We start from the raw sequence: 18,181 nt of genomic DNA on the forward strand, positions 1-18,181 counted from the left end.
CGTGGCTCTGTTTCTGACTGTGCTACTGACTTGTCATGAGACATGGGACAAGTCATTAATCTCTTCCCTGTTTTGCCTCTTCCTTCTCTTTCTGGTTTAGTTTGGGGTTTGTTTTTTTTAACTCCTTGATGCTGGAAATGTCTCTCTGTATTCGTAAACTAAAGCTCCAGTCATGTTGGGTTCTCCTAGATGCAACTGTGATTCAAAATACAAAAATACTATAGTATGCTATGTTCCCTCCTATACAAAGAGCACAATGGTATTCTCAGTAACAATGAAACAACAAAATAAGAGAACATGTATAGTCAATTCTTTGAGGGTATATCTGAACACAACACCAGTGCTTGTTAGTGGGCAGCCATTCTCAAAGCATATACTTTGCTACAAACCCAGCAATGCAGCAGTAAACCTCTTTTCGGGGCCTCCCTCCCCAAGTCGGTATAAGGAGTACCCTTACATTGGTTTCACTGCTGCATTTTCAGGTCGATCACATACATGTTGGGAGAATATGGTGAGGTGAACCCAGAGAGACCCAGCTTGGGAGCACTAGGAACACAGGGTGAACATACCTCGAGAGAGAGTACAGTGGGAGTGTATTTAGCAAGCTGCCCTGAGTTCTGAAAACAAAATATTTCCTGAACTCTGCACAGAGTATTTATAACATTAAATAAGTACTACACAGAAGACAAAAGCTATCAAAGTTTCATGAATACACTGCTGTAAAGCTATACACCTTCAGAAATGCATCTGTCTTATACTTATATTATACTCTGGGTATAAACAGACTGTGCCAAAATGAAGCAGATGAGCTGTGGTGGGAGGTATCCCAGCACAGCTGTTCTACTTCATTATATGAAATACATGTCACCTGTTGTCCTGCATGAAGCAGAGGCATGATCCCATACGACAACAGGTAACCTGTTCCCTGATTGCAGAGGCATGCCTGAGGATTTTTTGGGGTGCATCTCTGTAAGTGGAGATAACCAGGATTCCCCATCTGCACAGATGCACCTTGGGGAATCTCCAGAGCTTGTCTTCATAGGCAGGGAAAGCTTGGCAGGCACTCCTGGAGCTTGAGGGGCCCAATCCTGTGTGGCAAGTCCAAGGACACACAGAATCAAGCCCTGGGAGTGTCTGCTTGGTGTGGCTAGAGAGTGCTAGCAGTTCCCACCATAAAGCTAACAGATGTCTGTCACAATAATGCAGCAGGAACTATTATCACCTTTGTCACAACCACATATTTGGCCACAACAAAGGGTATAGACATTTGTTTGCTTTCTGTATGTGCTGCCGTAAGAATTGTTATGTTGGCACAAAGGCAATGTCTTTTTGCATCCTAATGCACTAGTCATGTTGGGTTCCCCTAGATGCTACTGTGATTCAAGATATCACAAGGTCAAAGAATCACACAAGAGGATTTCATATTGCAACATCTAGGCAGAGGTAAAGATATAAAGAGAAGTGAATCTGTAAGACACTGGTAGAAGTGACAGATCAGTCTTGCAGCATGATAGCAGCTGGTACAGTTTATTGGAGAGGATGCTTCTCGAAATAATGTAAGATTGATGACTTACCAAAGTTTTTGAGACTCTAGTTCTAAAGAAAGTGGTGAATGTTGTTAATGCCTGTTTTGAGATCAAATAGCAAATAATACATTTACTACTGGAGGGTAGCTTGGAAAACATAAACAAATTAGAATGTTGAAGTCCAAGGTAAAGCTGAAAATTTCAGATCTTCTGAGATGCTATTTTAAATACAGGCCATCTGTACCAATAAATAATCATGTCACTTCTTTTATGCTTCCCCTGCATCTTATTACATAGGAATACTGTATACTCTTAATATATTATATAATAGCTATCCTAGATGACTAAATATTTGAGGCAGTGCATGAGAGAATAAAAATATAGTGCAACATACAGACATTTTCTCAGATGAAATAATAACTGTTAATTGGTATCTAGTATATTTCATTCCATCAGCCACCTTGCTTAAATTGTTATAGTACTGTAATACTTCATTAAATTGAAATAAAGTTCATGCATTTCTGATTAAGTCAGTCTACCATCATTTGAGGTAATTGAAGGGTTCATATGAGCACTCTACAATTTCTTTGCAGCCATAAGTAAGGGGTGTCTATTTTAAAGAGAGAATTGCAAGAGAAAATTTGAACTAAAGAAAAGAGGTGTAAACTGGAAGGATTAGTAAATGCTGGTTTCAGAACAGAAGTTCATGATCACAGTAATTTTACGATCTTCCCCTTCCCTATTTAAGTTTGATTATTGCTGAGTCTGAATACTGCCTGACAATTTGAACAGAGGTTGAACTAAATTATTTCAACAGAGGCAGAAATTGGCTCATTGTAAGCATTTATTTATTTGAATTCAGCTTCTGGCAGAATAGGAGTAGGCTGCATGCTAAAAATTATGCAAGTCTGATATTTCCAGTTTGCATAATTCAGATACCATAGTACAGTGGAGTACCTCTGAGTTATCCTCACTGGTAAAAGTACATTGCAGCCTGCATTAATTAAAAATAAATAAATGAAATTCACCAAAATAAGGATTCCCACTGCTTATACTTCTACTCCTCAGGGGAAGATGAGAGAAAAAACATCACATGAAAAGATTTAGTTGCATTGCTGAATATGTTGAATATATTGCTCAGTGATGCACGGGTACTACAGTGAGAAGGGCAGCACAATAACCTACCTGGAAAAGAATTGTATCTTAGTTGAATTGGTGACTGAGAAAATTTGAAATACTTCTATTATACAGACAAAAATCTACCTTTAAGAAGGTCTTGAGGTGGATGGAACTTAAGAAGATGAAATAGTTGTATAACTTGTTTTTAATGAGACCCAGAGTTTCATTTCTTATAAATCCAGAATTGTAGCCAGGTTTACTAAAATACTTTCCAAAGTTAATAGGGGTGTAGGTTGTAGCCGTATTGGTCTAAGGACATAGGTAGACAAGGTTCTTTGGGTGAATCTGATAGCTTTTATTAGACAAACTAAATAGTTGGAGAACAATTTTTAAGCAAGCTTTCGGGTTCAAAAACCCTTCATCAGGCTAAGGAAGTTTCAGCAGTTGAGTGATCTTCCTAGATGGAATGAAAAGTAAAGAAGCCAGAGGCTGGACTGGTATGCATACAAGACAGGCAGTCAGTGAAAATATAGACTGAGGAGTCAATGGGTGAGAGACTGGCTGGTTGCGGGGGGGAGGGAGAGAAGGGGGATGAAAAGTGCAGAAGTACCTGGGAAGTCAGCTGTCAGGCAGGTTATAATGTGTAAAAAATCCAAAGTCTATATTTAGTCCATGATTTTTAGTATCCAGGAGGTTGATGAAGTGGAGTTCATAGGCTCATCTCTGGGAAGTGTTTTGTAAGTTTCCTTTGAGGATCAGGACTGAGAGGTTGGAGAGAGAGTGGTTTTCTTGTGAGAAATGTGCCCCCACAGGTAATTGGGTATTCCCATCTTTGATAGATTTCCGGTGTGCATTCATTCCGATGCACAGTTGTTGTTTGGTCTCTTTTATGTATTTTCCATCAGGGCATTTGGTGCATTGGATGAGATGTATTACATTTCTGGAGGTGCAGCTGTAAGACCCAGGAATGCTGATGGCTCTGTTGTGGGGCGTAGTGATTGTGGGGGTGATGGAAATGTGTTGGCAGGTTTTGTATTTCTTGTCATGGTGATGTAAAAATCACGGTTCATTTCTTTGGAGGCTCAATGAATATTAATGATCCTTTAGGCACACATTGTTGGTGATACAAAAGGTATATATTTGCAAATAGGGTCAGAGAGAGAAGACAAAAGATCAAAACCCTCTGCCCGCGGGGAACGTTCCTCAGCAGGCTTTTATCCCCTCTCTTCTGAGCACGTGTACAGAAGCAGGAACTCTTACAACTCATTTCCGGTTCATACAAACATATATGTGAATACGTCACATCATACATCGCATGTGTATTATAATTAACTACTTAAGTATGCGGGGCGGATAGGCTTATATGTATTAGTTAATTGCGCTTGCCCAGAAAGCACTTCAGTTTACAAAAGTTCAAACCTCTCCTGCCTTCAAGGGCAGAACCAAAAAAATGGCAATTTACTCTTATCTGCATGAGAACGCTAAGGAGTATAAGCTTTACTGTAACAAAGAGATAGTAAATTTGCAGAACAAAGAGGGAGTGATACCTTAGTACAAAGAGCCCTTAGTAGCTTTTTTTTCCTTCAATCTCCAACCCCCCCTTATTCCACCAAGGAGACAAGGAGAGCTAGCAGCTGTGCTTTTCTAACAACACTATTGATAATGCATTTTTAATAATATTTCTAACAATGGCGTGGTCTGGATCCATTTGGTGTGTTCTGGGTCTGAGGAAGTTTGCTTCTGGTGACAAGGTTGGCGAGGTTCGGTGCTTGTTTGAAAGCTAGGATGGGTGGCTTTGGGAAGATCTCTTTAAGAATAGTGTCTCTTTCTAGTATCCTTCCTCCATTGGTCCTTGTTCCCCAGCTGTAGAATGATATCCTCTGGCCTGCCCCTAAATGGCCATTACCCCAGTCATGGGGTACACTCACAAGCATGACCCACGGACCTCCTCACCTACTCCCAGTCCTGCCCCGAGCAGGACTTCTCGTGCAAACTCTGATCTCACTAAGACCTTGTTAACCGTACCTTATAAGGGCACTGCCCCAGCTCTGCTCCTTTAGCCAGGGTTACCACATAACTCAAACTCTGAAAGGAAAAGCTAACTGCTCAGCTACTCTACTTGCTGAGCAGCCTATTCTATACCCTTTCCGGTTCCCTCCTGGCCCACCCTTGGCCCCTTGCTTTCCTGGCCCTTCCTCTGGCTCACTGTCTTGGAACTTGGCGGCGATGTCCGCCCCGGCTGTACCCCTTTAGGGCTCTCCTGGAGTCTCTCCTGCCTGGTGTGGCCACTTCTGCCTGCTGTAGCCCCGGTACCCCACCTGTGGGTCACGCTGCCCTCCAGGCTTCTGTCCGGCACGTCCTCCAGTGCCGTGTCTTCAACACCCACGCTGCCCGGGGTTGCTCCCAGCTGCAAGGTCTGTCCTCACTCCATCAGAGCCCCTACCGGCTCTCCTGCCACCATGCTAGCCACTGCTGCTTCCCCCATCAGTGGGGCTTGGCGTTTCCCCTTACTAGAGCCATCCGCCCCTTTTCCATCTGCAGCCATTGTTTTTATCCCTGCCAGCCGGCGTTCCTCCGTGACGTCACCGGCTGGGCATAATCTGATAAATGTACAGCTAGTGAGCTGTGCAGGCTCCTCCTTCCACCTCGTGTGCCTCTTATCGGGAGCTGCAGGTGAGTCCCGTTTATTACTCGGCTCCCCGAGACACAGAGATTGCAGGTTTTCAGTCCAAATGATGAAGATGTCATCAATGTATCTTAAGTATAGCAAGGGTTTGATGGTGCAGTTCTTGAGGAAGTCTTCTTCCAGGTGGCTCATAAAAAGGTTGGCATCCTGTGGGGCGATTTTGGTGCCCATAGCTGTTCTCGCCTTCACAGCTGCATTGCTGTCATCTTATACCAAGTGAAAAAATGGTTTTTTATATTCATCTGGTCTTCAAGACTATTTCCCATGATACTAGTAATACTAATTTTTATTATATGCTGTAAATTATTTTTGTGATTTACAAGCCACCCTTCCTAATAAAGGCTCAGGACATTTTACAGCAAGAGAAGCAAAGTCAAAAGGGCAACTAGAATAAATAAAACAAACAACAGAATAAAACAACAATACAAATACAGATATTTAGAACCAGGATTAAGGGATCAGTACAGAAAAATGGCATATAATACCAAAGTAAACTGGATCATGGCAATTTACCACACTTAAAAGTCTGGTTGTAGCTAAAAATGCTTGGTACTTTGACTTACCATACTCTGAAAATTGTAGCTATCCATAGTAGAAGGATCCTTAATGACTTGTTGTCTTAGAAGATCACGTCCTGCAAAGTTATAAAAAAAAGTACAGATACTGATCCATAATATGTTAGAAATTAGCAGTTATATTAATACTCAGTGATATTGGTTTGCTGTTGAGTATATCCACAATACCTATATACTCTGCACTTTAATATTTTTGGAAACATAGAATGTCGGGGGGGGGCATGTTCTGTGATTTAGTAGTGGCTTGGGTAACATACTAAAATCCAGTTTAGAATAGTCCTTCAGTGAATTCCACTTACTTTTCTGATACCTAGCTTTGAACTAGCAATTTTTTAACTTCTCTAAAATGTCATATTATTAGGAGGTGCCAGTCCTTCTATGTAGAACTGTTGCCTGTAACAGCGGTTTTCTAACTTTTTGTTTGCATACCTATTTACCAGCAAAATATTACTGCTCATACACTGTACACCCAATGTGTCTGCATTTTCACCGACTTCAGTGTGCAGCTGTTGACCAAACACAAGCTCTGCAGCCATTATTAAAATGTATGTATATACACTTTGGCAAAACACAATGTAATCCCAGGGTTACGTGTACCCCAGTTTGAAACTAGCACAGCATGTTCTCTTATACTATTCCAAATGACCCACTTTCCCCTGTTTTTCTTTAAAGAACATTACATTCCCTGGGTGTGTCTACACATACTGTGTGTAACAATAACTCCAGAGTTTATTGGAGTTATTGCTCCCAGGAAGCTCCCAGGTGCATCATTTACACATGTGCCCAGAGCACAGGCCATTGAGCTGAGTCAGAGCACCCCAGCTGGCAGGAAGTTTGGGGAGTCAGCCTGGACCTGCTCTGCCTGGGCTTAATGAGCTGTGAAGGGGCTGGCTGGGACATGAGAGTCCCAGTGAAGTACCCTCATGCCTCAACTACACAGGTCTGTGTCTGTATTTGTGCTGCTACACACAAAATAACACTTTAGCATTTGCTTGTATTTACCTGAGGAGATTATTAGTTTCCTGCATCCTAAAACAGGTACACATTAGAGACATTTATTGTGGCACTAATTAGTGTATTGTATACACACCCCTTGTTAGGAAAATATAGTTTACATAACAGGAATATTTCATTTTAAGTGTTGTGCTTAGTTATACACTTTCCATGACTACTATCCTAAATATTTCCACTCCCTGTTTGGTCTTTATTTATTTGTTGGTTAACTAAACTGTAAGTAGTTAGATCTTTTAATCTTTCCTCTTAAAACAATCCCACAAGACCCTTAAATATTTTGTTATTCTTCTTGGCATTCTAATTCATCTTGGAACATCCATAAAACTGTCTTCTACTGTGTATGAAGTAGCATAAACATTCCAGTTCGTGATAAATTCAAAACTTCAGCTGTGTATCAGATTTGCCAGCTGTCTGTAAATTTATGGACATTCTGTAAATAAACAAGTTAAAAAACCTACCTATAAAAACGGTAAAAAAAAAGAAAGAAAGAAAGAAAGACTTTGACTTTTTAATTACTTTATTCAGGGGTTCAGGTATACAAAAATGGTGGCCGCTTACAAAGCGAAAACACAAACAACTTACTACCAAACCAAACCAACCAACACATCACACTGTGACAGACGCCTTCACTGCATTTCATGTCGTGTCTTACATGCTAATTATGCAGTTGGCGTGACGGCCATACAGTCATAAACAATTCAGACCCTGCTCCATCCCACCATACACGTAACAAAACCTTCAACTTCCACACCAAAAAAAAGCAAAAAAGCAGCCTGGTGAGGGCCCAGGACGCGGCACGAGCTGAAAGTTGCAGTTTGACACCGAACCAGCCTGGTTGCCCTGACCGGTCATGACATCAGAGTGCATATTTGAGACGACCGTCCTCCACCTGGCACAGCACTCTTGCAAGGGCCCAGCGTGTCTCAAAGGCGGGCACCGCCCGCCGGAGCACAGCGTGCTCAAACTCCAGCGAGAGGCGCGCCTGCACCAGGAGGCGGAAAAGCCATAGGGCGTCATCTGAGCCAGTCCCGACAAGCCGGTTCTGGCAGCTCTTGAGGACGGCCAATTTGGCCTGACCCAGTACAAAGTTGGCCAGGCAGACGGGGCCCTTCTCAGCTGCCCGGTACGGGCAGGAGCACACATAGGTGGTCTCCGAAAAGCTCCTGCCCAGAGCCTGCAGCAGCGGATCAAGGATGACAAAGAGCAGCTGCAGGCGGGGGCAATCCAGGAAAGCGTGAAAGAGGGTCTCCTCAACACCCCCTGGGCAGAAGGGACAGGCCGTCGAGGCGGCTGGGTCCAAGTGGGATGCAAACGTGCCAGTGGCTAGGATGCCATGCAGCAACCGCCACTGCAGGTCTCCAGTCTTCTTGGTGACTGGCAGCTTATACAATGTGTGCCATGCCAGGTGGGCTGGTGGGGAATCTGGTGGCACCAGGCGCCATCGCCACTGTGTATCGGAGCAGCCCACCAGCACTTGGGCGTGGTGGACGTGAATCACCCAGGCGTATAAACCTCTATGCGACAGAGAAGCAAAAGGACAACCCGTGTCACTGTCAGGAGGCACAGGGAGCGTCAGCAGGGTGCCAGGGCCGCCGGCCAGATCGTCGGCCACGGCTGGGGCGACTGGTAACGCAGGGAAAGCCTCGCTCGGGGCATCCTCAGTGCAGGGGACCTGGCCCACCCAGAGATGGTCCTCCAGGGCGGCTGCCACCTCCAATGGGAGGGTAGCCTGGATGTCACACAGGAGATGGTCCACGTTGTGAACGGAGCGAATGACCAGCCGGCTGCTTAAGGCCTCGGGCGAGAGCCAGGCTGACCGAGCGGGGTCAAGGAGGTGACTCAGGCAGAAAACACGCACCTGAATGAGAGCGGCCATGAGACTGGCAGAGGCCAGGCTCGGCACGGGGCGCCTCAGCGCTGAGTTCCCCCAGCAACTGCGGGAACTGGAGGTGACGGGCCTGGGACTGAAGGTGGAAAGTGACTTGCCAGGCTCGTACCATGCTACGGTAAAAGGCTGGAATCACCGCCCAGTTCAAAAGCGTAATGTCCAGCAGAAAGAGCTCCCGGTCAAAGCCGAGGACCCCCACCCTCTGCAGAAACCGGCATGCTAGCTGTTGCCAAGGTGGGCGCTCCTCGCTGTACAGGAGTCGCTGGAGGGCCTGGAGGTGGAAGGCGACCACCCTGCTTGCCAGGTCAACCAAACTCTGGCCCCCCTCAGTCACAGGAAGGTAAAGGACAGGTTGTGGGAGCCAGTGGCGCCCGTCCCAGAAGTCAACCAGGAGGTGCTGGAGTCCCTCAAGCAGGTCCTCCGGTGGATCGAGTACGGTGCACCGATGCCACAGGCTCGCCACCACTAGGTTCTTCACGATGAGGACGCATCCACGGTAGGAGAGGCTGGGTAGATGCCAGTGCCACCTTTGTAGGCGGGTCTTTACTCCTTCCTCAAGGCAGTCCCAGTTGCGCGCCGTGAAGGTCGGTGGCCCCACGAACACGCCCAGGATCTTAAGGCCCTCGCAGTGCCAGCTGAGGCCCCCAGGCAAGGCCGGGGGGGTCGTGGCGATCCACTCTCCAAGCAGCAGGGTATTGCTCTTGGCCCAGTTGATACGGGCCGAAGAGGCGCGTTCATAGGCTCACTGGCAGGCTGTCAGGTCCTCCACGTCCTCCTGGGTGTTAAGGAAGATGGTCACGTCGTCTGCGTATGCTGAGAGCCGCAGCAGAGGGGCAAGGGACGGGCCCATGGCTGGTGGCAAGGCCACACCGCTCAGGCGGCGCTGCAGCGCATGCAACAGCGGCTCAATGGCCAGGGCATAGAGCATGCCCGACAGGGGGCAGCCCTGACAGATGCCTCTGCGCGCGGGGAACGGGGCACAGAGCACGCCGTTCACCTTGAGCAGGCTGGAAGTGTCTCGATACAAGACCCGGAGGGCGCCGACGAACAGGAGCCCAAAGCCAAAGGCCTCCAGGGTCCGAAAGAGGTAGGTGTGGTCCACCCGGTCAAAGGCTTTCTCCTGGTCCAGGGAGAGAAGGCCAACATCCAGGCCAAAGAGGTCGCTGGCTGTAAGTAGGTCATGCAGCAGAAACAGGTTGTCTTGGATGGTTCTGCCCGGCACGCAGTAGCTCTGCTCAGGCCCAGCAACAGAGGCCATGACAGTGCGGAGGCGGGTGGCCAGCGCCTTGGCCAGGATCTTGTAATCCGCACACAGCAGGGAGACCGGCCGCCAGTTCTTAATGCAGCCAAGGTCTCCTTTCTTGGGCAGCAGCGTGAGCACTGCACGGCAGCACCTGATCGGCAAGACCTTGTCAGCAAGACTCTCCTGGAAAACGCGCAGGAGGCCGGGGCCGAGAAGAGGCCAGAAAGCCTTGTAGAACTCCGCAGGTAGCCCGTCGAGGCCCGGGGCCCTGCCGGAGGCGAGGCCAGCAGCGGCCGCCGCCAGCTCCGCCAGAGACAACTCCCGCTCAAGCTCGCCAGCCTCCAAGGCACCAAGGCACGGCAGGCCCGCATGCAGTTCCCGCGCAGCGTCAGGGCAGGACGGCTCAGCCGCAAACAGGTCACAATAGAAAGCCACAGCATGCTCGCGTACTTCACCTGGGTCAGTGATGACCTGGCCCTCAGAGGTCTTGAGGTGATCTAAGACTTTGCTCGCTGCCCACCGTCGCTCCAGGTTGAAAAAGAAGCGGGTCGGGGCATCCGTTTCGGCCAGCTCTTGGCACCGGGCGCAGATCCTTGCTCCATGGGCCGCACTCTCCGCCAAGTCGCGCAGGCACTTCTTCCAGAACCGGAGGCTCTCGCGCAGCACCACATCACTGCCGGCTGCCAACAGGGCAGCCTTGAGCTTCACCATGTCCTCCTCCAGCTCTCTGATACGGCGGCGCAGTTCATTGGTGGCCAGCTGCGTGTACTGCTGGCAAAAGGCCCGAATCTGTACCTTGCCCACATCCCACCACAGCTTCCAGGAAGAATAATTCGGTCTTGTGGCCTCCCAGCCCCACCAAAAATTGGCAAAGCAGTCCCAGAAGTAAGAGTCTTGAAGCAGGCTGACATTGAAGCACCAATAAGGCGCTCGTGCACAGGTTCTCCCTGGCAGGCTCAGTTCACAAAAAGCTAGGCCGTGGTCTGACAGGCCCGAGGGAATGATGCGGCCGCTGCGTAGGAGTGGCAGGTGGTGCCTGGTGACATAAATGCGGTCGAGGCGGGCCATAGTGAGACCCCCGGCACTCATCCTGGCCCAGGTGTACTGACACGCGTTGGGGTGCAGGGCTCGCCAGATGTCGACCAGGCCTGCAGTCTCCAAGACGGACTGCAGCTTGCGGGCTGAGGGCAGGTGAGGCTCGGGCCCCGTACGGTCGAGCAGGGTATCGGTGGTACAATTAAAGTCCCCGTCTACAAGAACCAGGTCATCGTCCTTGCCGACCTGGCGCAAAAGGCTGGCCAAGGTCTAAGAAAGTGACCCTCTCCTGGCCATCGGAAGGTGCATAGATGTTAACGAGCAGCAGATGGTGTTGTGCTAGGGTGACGCGAACCGTCAACAGGCGGCCGGGGACAACCTCTCTTGCCACCGCCGTATCATGCTGCAGTTCTGATGATAGGAGAGTCGGGACTGTGGCACTTAGGTTGGTGCCGTGACTCAAGAACACCTGGCCTTGCCAGGCAGCGCGCCACGCCAACTGGTTGTGCCTGTCAGAGTGCGTCTCCTAGAGGAAGACGACAGCCAGCCGCTTCTAGTGCAGGAGCTCCAGCACGGCCTCTCGCTTCACCGGGTCTCGACAGCCATTGATATTAAAAGTGCCAATGGTTGTGGCTGCCATGGGTGTGAGGTTGGGAGAAGAAGAGCGAGGCAAGGCGTAGATAAAGAGCCCCCAAGAGCCGAGCAAAGGCAGAGACAGGTCGAAGAGAAAAGGCCTATCGTGCCCTACTCTAGTCCAGGGACCCCACCAGGCCCCATTCATCTCTCACCCGCTGGGCGAGCTTCTCCAGACGATAGGCCATCTGCCTAGTGCCCAGATCCTGCTGCATGAGCTTGGCCGCCGCCCTGGCAGCCTTGACGAACACTTTAGGGTCCTCACACCACTGGGTGATGCGCGCCGCTATGTTCTTTTGCCCTTTCGTCTGCTTGAGAAAGGTCAGGAGCCCCCCATAGTCAGGACCGACCCGGGGGGGGGCTGCCAACATGGGCTGCACATTTCCCACAGAGGAGCGGCGAGGGCGCACACTGGCTGGGAGCGCTACATCCACACCCTCGATATCCAAGCCCATCAACCTCCTCTGATCGTCCAGGTCGAGGTCTGGCTCCTGAGGAGCAAGCCCCCCCTTCTTGGGGGGGAGAGGTCATCCCGCTCTCGAGATCGCTTGCGACACTCAGAAAGCTGGATCTCCATCTCACAAGCTTCCTCACCCAATTCAATGGCCTGGGACGTGACCAAGAGGTCAGCAGACTCTTCTGCTGCTCCCTGGGTCAGACCTCCAGAGGCGACACATTGTGCATATGTCTTCTTGCCCCCCGTCTCCGAGAGCTGGGACACAGGTGATACGTTAATGACCCCTGTCTCCCCCACTTCCAAACTGCCCTCATGCCCAGTCAGCAGGGTTGCTGACGTGACAGCCGGAACAGGGCCGGGCTCTCCAGCAGGGGCCTCCCCAGCACCAGCTGAGGAAGGCCTCAGTGGGGACGGGGTGTCCTGAGGGATCCCTTTCACTTTCTTCTCCTTGTTGCTCTCTTCTTCTGCTTTGTGGCAGATGACCCATCCTTCACAGAGGATGGGCCAGACTGTGCCTGGCCTGTCTCCCCAGAGCCAGCCACCTCAGCCAAAGCCGTGGTGGAGAGCAACTTGCAGGAGGTCTGAGCACCGTCGTCCGATGGGGCCTCGGTGCCACAATCGCTGACCACCCCAGCCACGATCGGGGAGGTCAGAGCAGGCAGTGTGGAAGCGGAAGCATGCGCCTCTCCCCCCAGTGCCGTCTCTGCACTGGTGGGAGTGGGCACTGTAGGTGGAATGGGGGGGAGGGCTGGGGCTAGGCCTCCTCTGCCGGACGACACTCCCACGCCAGAGACTTGAGCCCCCTCAGATGGAACAGGGGCAGGAGGAGGTTGGGAAAGACTCCCGGCCTCACTGGGTGGGGCCTGCATCCCAGAAGTGGATGGGCCGTCCGTCGGTGTCACTGTAGTCGCCGACATTTTGGCCGATCCCCCCCGTGGGCACGGAGCCGCTAGGTGGGACGAGCTCCCACACTGAAAGCACGTGGTCTCCCCACAAGAAAAATAAATCACATACCTCCGCCCGTTGGACAAGAGGTTCAAGGACTGAGGCAGAGAACGTGAGCCCTCCCTAAAGAGCATGAACACCTGCCTTCGAAAAGACAGGACATGCCTCAGTTTGGGGTTTTTGCTCCCTATGGTCAACCGGCGAAAGGGACTCGTAAGCACCCCATAGGGCTCGAGTACCCCGGCCAGGTCACGGTTGGTCACGTGCGGGGGCACATTGGAGATCACCACCCTCACCGCTAGGGTATTCAGGGGGGTGACAAAATAATGCGAGCCCGCAATGTCCAGGCCCTCTACGGACACCCTATGGACTAGGGTGGGGTCGCTCAGATAGACCATCGGGACCGTGTTGACACGACCTGCGTAACGGATGGTCTCCTGTCCCAAGAAACTAGCCAGAGCATCCACGCAGACCTCAACCCCAACAAAGGGAGGGGTGTGCACCCTCAACCCACAGGTAATGGGAAGGTTCTGGGAGGCATCCTCGTGCCAGCTGCTGGCTGTAGGAGCAGCCATTCCTGATAGGACAGGGTTTATTCCCAACTCTAACTAAGCAAAGCAACAACAAAAAAGTTTATAGTAACTAAAAAAGATAAGTGTCCGGGAAAGCGGCCACAAAAACTCCAGATGGGAGGGGGGAAGGGGGTGGGGAAAAAAAAAGCGGCTGGGGTTTGAAAAAGCGAGAAAAAAGACAAAAACAAAAGAGAGGGGGGGAAAAGGGGTAATTTAGAGCACCCCGCGGAAGGCAAGCTTATGGAAGATAACTCCCCGCTACAAGCAAGCAGAAAAGAAAGAGAGAGAGAAAGAGCCAGAAAGAGACAATAAGAAGGAAGGCTGCGAAGACAAAGAGACCGGAAGTACGGGGGGATGGGACAAAGAGGAGAGAAAAGGGGAAAAAAAAGCTGCAAAAAAGCAAGAAAAGAGAGAGAAAGCAAGATAAACAGAGGCTAGAGACCTTTAGGCAGGTGGGAGTGGGAAAAGAAAAGAGACAGGAAGCCGGGGAGTCTTACGCTCGGGATCACCCCACGCAGCTCCAAGCGAGCCTGGTCCGGTGCGTCCAAAGTGGAAAGAAGGACTTTGACTTTTTAAATACTTTATTCAGGGGTTCAGGGGTACAACAATGGTGGCCGCTTGCAAGCGAAAGCACCAACAACTTACTACCAACCCAAAACCAAGATCGGACAAGTATCTTTGTCCTCGGATCCAGAACCCAAATTGGGCAAGGGAATTCATGCCCACCCAAGTATTACAAGGAGATCCGAGCCACAGCCCGTCCGCAAAAGTGCATCCCACGCACCCCAAATCCTGGGCCAAAAGAAAAAACCCCGGGCCAACCAAACCACCCACACATCACACCGTGACAGACACCTTCGCTGCATTTCACGTCGTGTCTCACATGCTACGCGGTCGGCATGCCGGCCACACAGTCCTAACCGATTCAGACCCTGCTCCATCCCCTCATACACGTCCCAAAGCCTTCAACTTCCACCCAAAAGAGAGCAAAAAGGCAGCCTGGCGAGGGCCCAGGACGCGGCAGAGCTGGAAGTCGCAGTTCGACCCCGAGCCAGCCCGGTCGCCCAGACCGGTCATGACATCAGAGCGCGTATTTGAGACGGCCGTCCTCCACCCGGCACAGCGCGCCCTCCAGGGCCCAGTGCGCCTCAAAGGCGGGCACCGCCCGCCGGAGCACAGCGTGCTCAAACTCCAGCGAGAGGCGCGCCCGCACCAGGAGGCGGAAGAGCCGCAGGGCGTCATCTGAGCCGGTCCCGGCCAGCCGGTTCCGGCAGCTCTTGAGGGCGGCCAACTTGGCCTAACCCAGCACAAAGTTGGCCAGGCAGACGGGGCCCCTCTCAGCCGCCCGGTACGGGCAGGAGCACACGTAGGTGGTCTCGGAAAAGCTCCTGCCCAGAGCCCGCAGCAGCAGGCTGAGGGTGACAAAGAGTGGCTGCAGGCGGGGGCAGTCAAGGAAAGCGTGAAAAAGGGTCTCCTCGACATCCCCCGGGCAGAAAGGGCAGGCTGTCGAGGCGGCTGGGTCCAAGTGGGACGCAAACGTGCCGGTGGCTAGGATGCCGTGCAGCAACCGCCACTGCAGGTCGCCAGTCTTCTTGGCGCTTGGCGGCTTATACAATGTGCGCCACGCCGGGTGGGCCGGTGGGGAACCTGGCGGCCCCAGGCGCCGTCGCCACGGTGTGTCGGGGCGGCCCGCCAGCACTTGGGCGTGGCGGACGTGGATCACCCAGGCGTATAAACCTCTACGCGACAGAGAAGCAAAAGAACAACCCGTGTCACTGTCAGGAGGCACAGGGAGCGTCAGCAGGGTGCCAGGGCCGCCGGCCAGATCGTCGGCCAAGGCTGGGGTGACTGGTAATGCAGGGAAAGCCTCGCTCGGGGTGTCTTCAGTGCGGGGCGCCTGGCCCGCCTGGAGATGGGCCTCCAGGGCGGCTGCCGCCTCCAAAGGGAGGGCGGCCCGGATGTCGCACAGGAAACGGCCCACGCTGCGAACGGAGCGCCTGCCCAGCCGGCTGCTCAAGGCCTCGGGTGAGAGCCAGGCCGACCGAGCGGGGTCCAGGAGGTGGCCCAGGCGGAGAACACGTGCCTGAATGAGAGCGGCCGTGAGACTGGCAGAGGCCAGGCTCGGCACGGGGCGCCTCAGCGCTGAGTTCCCCCAGCAACTGCGGGAACTGGAGGTGACGGGCCTGGGACTGAAGGTGGAAAGTGACTTGCCAGGCTCGTACCATGCTACGGTAAAAGGCTGGAATCACCGCCCAGTTCAAAAGCGTAATGTCCAGCAGAAAGAGCTCCCGGTCAAAGCCGAGGACCCCCACCCTCTGCAGAAACCGGCATGCTAGCTGTTGCCAAGGTGGGCGCTCCTCGCTGTACAGGAGTCGCTGGAGGGCCTGGAGGTGGAAGGCGACCACCCTGCTTGCCAGGTCAACCAAACTCTGGCCCCCCTCAGTCACAGGGAGGTAAAGGACAGGTCATGGGAGCCAGTGGCGCCCGTCCCAGAAGAAGTCAACCAGGAGGCGCTGGAGTCTCTCGAGGAGGTCCTCCGGCGGGTCGAGTACGGCGCACCGATGCCACAGGCTCGCCACCACTAGGTTCTTCATGATGAGGACGCATCCACGGTAGGAGAGGCTGGGCAGGCGCCAGTGCCACCTTTGCAGGCGGGCCTTCACTCCTTCCTCGAGGCTGTCCCAGTTGCGCGCCATGAAGGCCGGTGGCCCCAGGAACACGCCCAGGATCTTGAGGCCCTCGCGGCGCCAGCTGAGGCCCCCGGGCAAGGCCGGGGGGGTCGTGGCGATCCATTCTCCAAGCAGCAGGGTATCGCTCTTGGCCCAGTTGATACGGGCCGAAGAGGCGCGTTCATAGGCTCGCTGGCAGGCTGTCAGGTCCTCCACGTCCTTCTGGGTGTTAAGGAAGATGGTCACGTCGTCTGCGTATGCTGAGAGCCGCAGCAGAGGGGCAAGGGACGGGCCCACGGCTGGTGGCAAGGCCACACCGCTCAGGCGGCGCCGCAGCGCATGCAACAGCGGCTCAATGGCCAGGGCATAGAGCATGCCCGACAGGGGGCAGCCCTGACAGATGCCTCTGCGCGCGGGGAACGGGGCACAGAGCACGCCGTTCACCTTGAGCAGGCTGGAAGTGTCTCGATACAAGACCCGGAGGGCGCCGACGAACAGGAGCCCAAAGCCAAAGGCCTCCAGGGTCCGAAAGAGGTAGGTGTGGTCCACCCGGTCAAAGGCTTTCTCCTGGTCCAGGGAGAGAAGGCCAACATCCAGGCCAAAGAGGTCGCTGGCTGTGAGTAGGTCGCGCAGCAGAAACAAGTTGTCGTGGATGGTTCTGCCCGGCACGCAGTAGCTCTGCTCAGGCCCAGTGACAGGGGCCATGACAGTGCGGAGGCGGGTGGCCAGCGCCTTGGCCAGGATCTTGTAATCCGCGCACAGCAGGGAGACCGGCCGCCAGTTCTTAATGCAGCCAAGGTCTCCCTTCTTGGGCAGCAGCGTGAGTACTGCACGGCGGCAACTGATCGGCAAGACCTTGTCAGCAAGACTCTCCTGGAAAACGCGCAGGAGGCCGGGGCCGAGAAGAGGCCAGAAAGCCTTGTAGAACTCCGCAGGCAGCCCGTCGAGGCCTGGGGCCCTGCCGGAGGCGAGGCCAGCGGCGGCCGCCGCCAGCTCCGCCAGAGACAACTCCCGCTCAAGCTCGCCAGCCTCCAAGGCACCAAGGCGCGGCAGGCCCGCATGGAGTTCCCGCACGGCGTCGGGGCAGGACGGCTCAGCCGCAAACAGGTCACAATAGAAAGCCACAGCATGCTCGCGTACTTCACCTGGGTCAGTGATGACCTGGCCCTCAGAGGTCTTGAGGTGATCTAAGACTTTGCTCGCTGCCCGCCGTCGCTCCAGGTGGAATAAGAAGCGGGTCGGGGCATCCGTTTCGGCCAGCTCTTGGCACCGGGCGCGGATCCGCGCTCCATGGGCCGCGCTGTCCGCCAAGTCGCGCAGGCACTTCTTCTGGAACCGGAGGCTCTCGCGCAGCACCGCATCGCTGCCGGCTGCCAACAGGGCAGCCTCGAGCTTCACCACGTCCTCCTCCAGCTCTCTGACACGGCGGCGCAGTTCATTGGTGGCCAGCTGCGTGTACTGCTGGCAAAAGTCCCGAATCTGTACCTTGCCTACATCCCACCACAGCTTCCAGGAGGAATACTTCGGCCTTGTGGCCTCCCAGCCCAGCCGAAAGTTGGCAAAGCAGTCCCGGAAGTACGAGTCTTGAAGCAGGCTGACATTGAAGCACCAATAAGGCGCTCGTGCACAGGTTCTCCCTGGCAGGCTCAGTTCACAAAAAGCTAGGCCGTGGTCTGACAGGCCCGAGGGAACGATGCGGCCGCTGCGTAGGAGTGGCAGGTGGTGCCTGGTGACATAAATGCGGTCGAGGCGGGCCATAGTGAGACCCCCGGCACTCATCCTGGCCCAGGTGTACTGACACGCGTTGGGGTGCAGGGCT

General features: G+C 53.0%; 1 long non-coding RNA gene across 1 annotated transcript in view; it reads right to left on the bottom strand.

Moving 5' to 3' along the window:
• LOC149866491 (uncharacterized) overlaps positions 1–18,181 on the bottom strand; it is a 48,341-nt gene that overhangs the window by 8,504 nt on the left and 21,656 nt on the right. The window contains exon 2 of the long non-coding RNA XR_016441900.1: positions 5,895–5,965. This is a non-coding gene — a long non-coding RNA (uncharacterized LOC149866491). The remainder of the gene's footprint in view (positions 1–5,894; positions 5,966–18,181) is intronic.

Source organism: Crocodylus siamensis, chromosome 4, assembly GCF_052110815.1.
Source record: "Crocodylus siamensis isolate JL-2025a chromosome 4, ASM5211081v1, whole genome shotgun sequence".
Classification (NCBI taxonomy): Eukaryota; Metazoa; Chordata; order Crocodylia; family Crocodylidae; genus Crocodylus; species Crocodylus siamensis.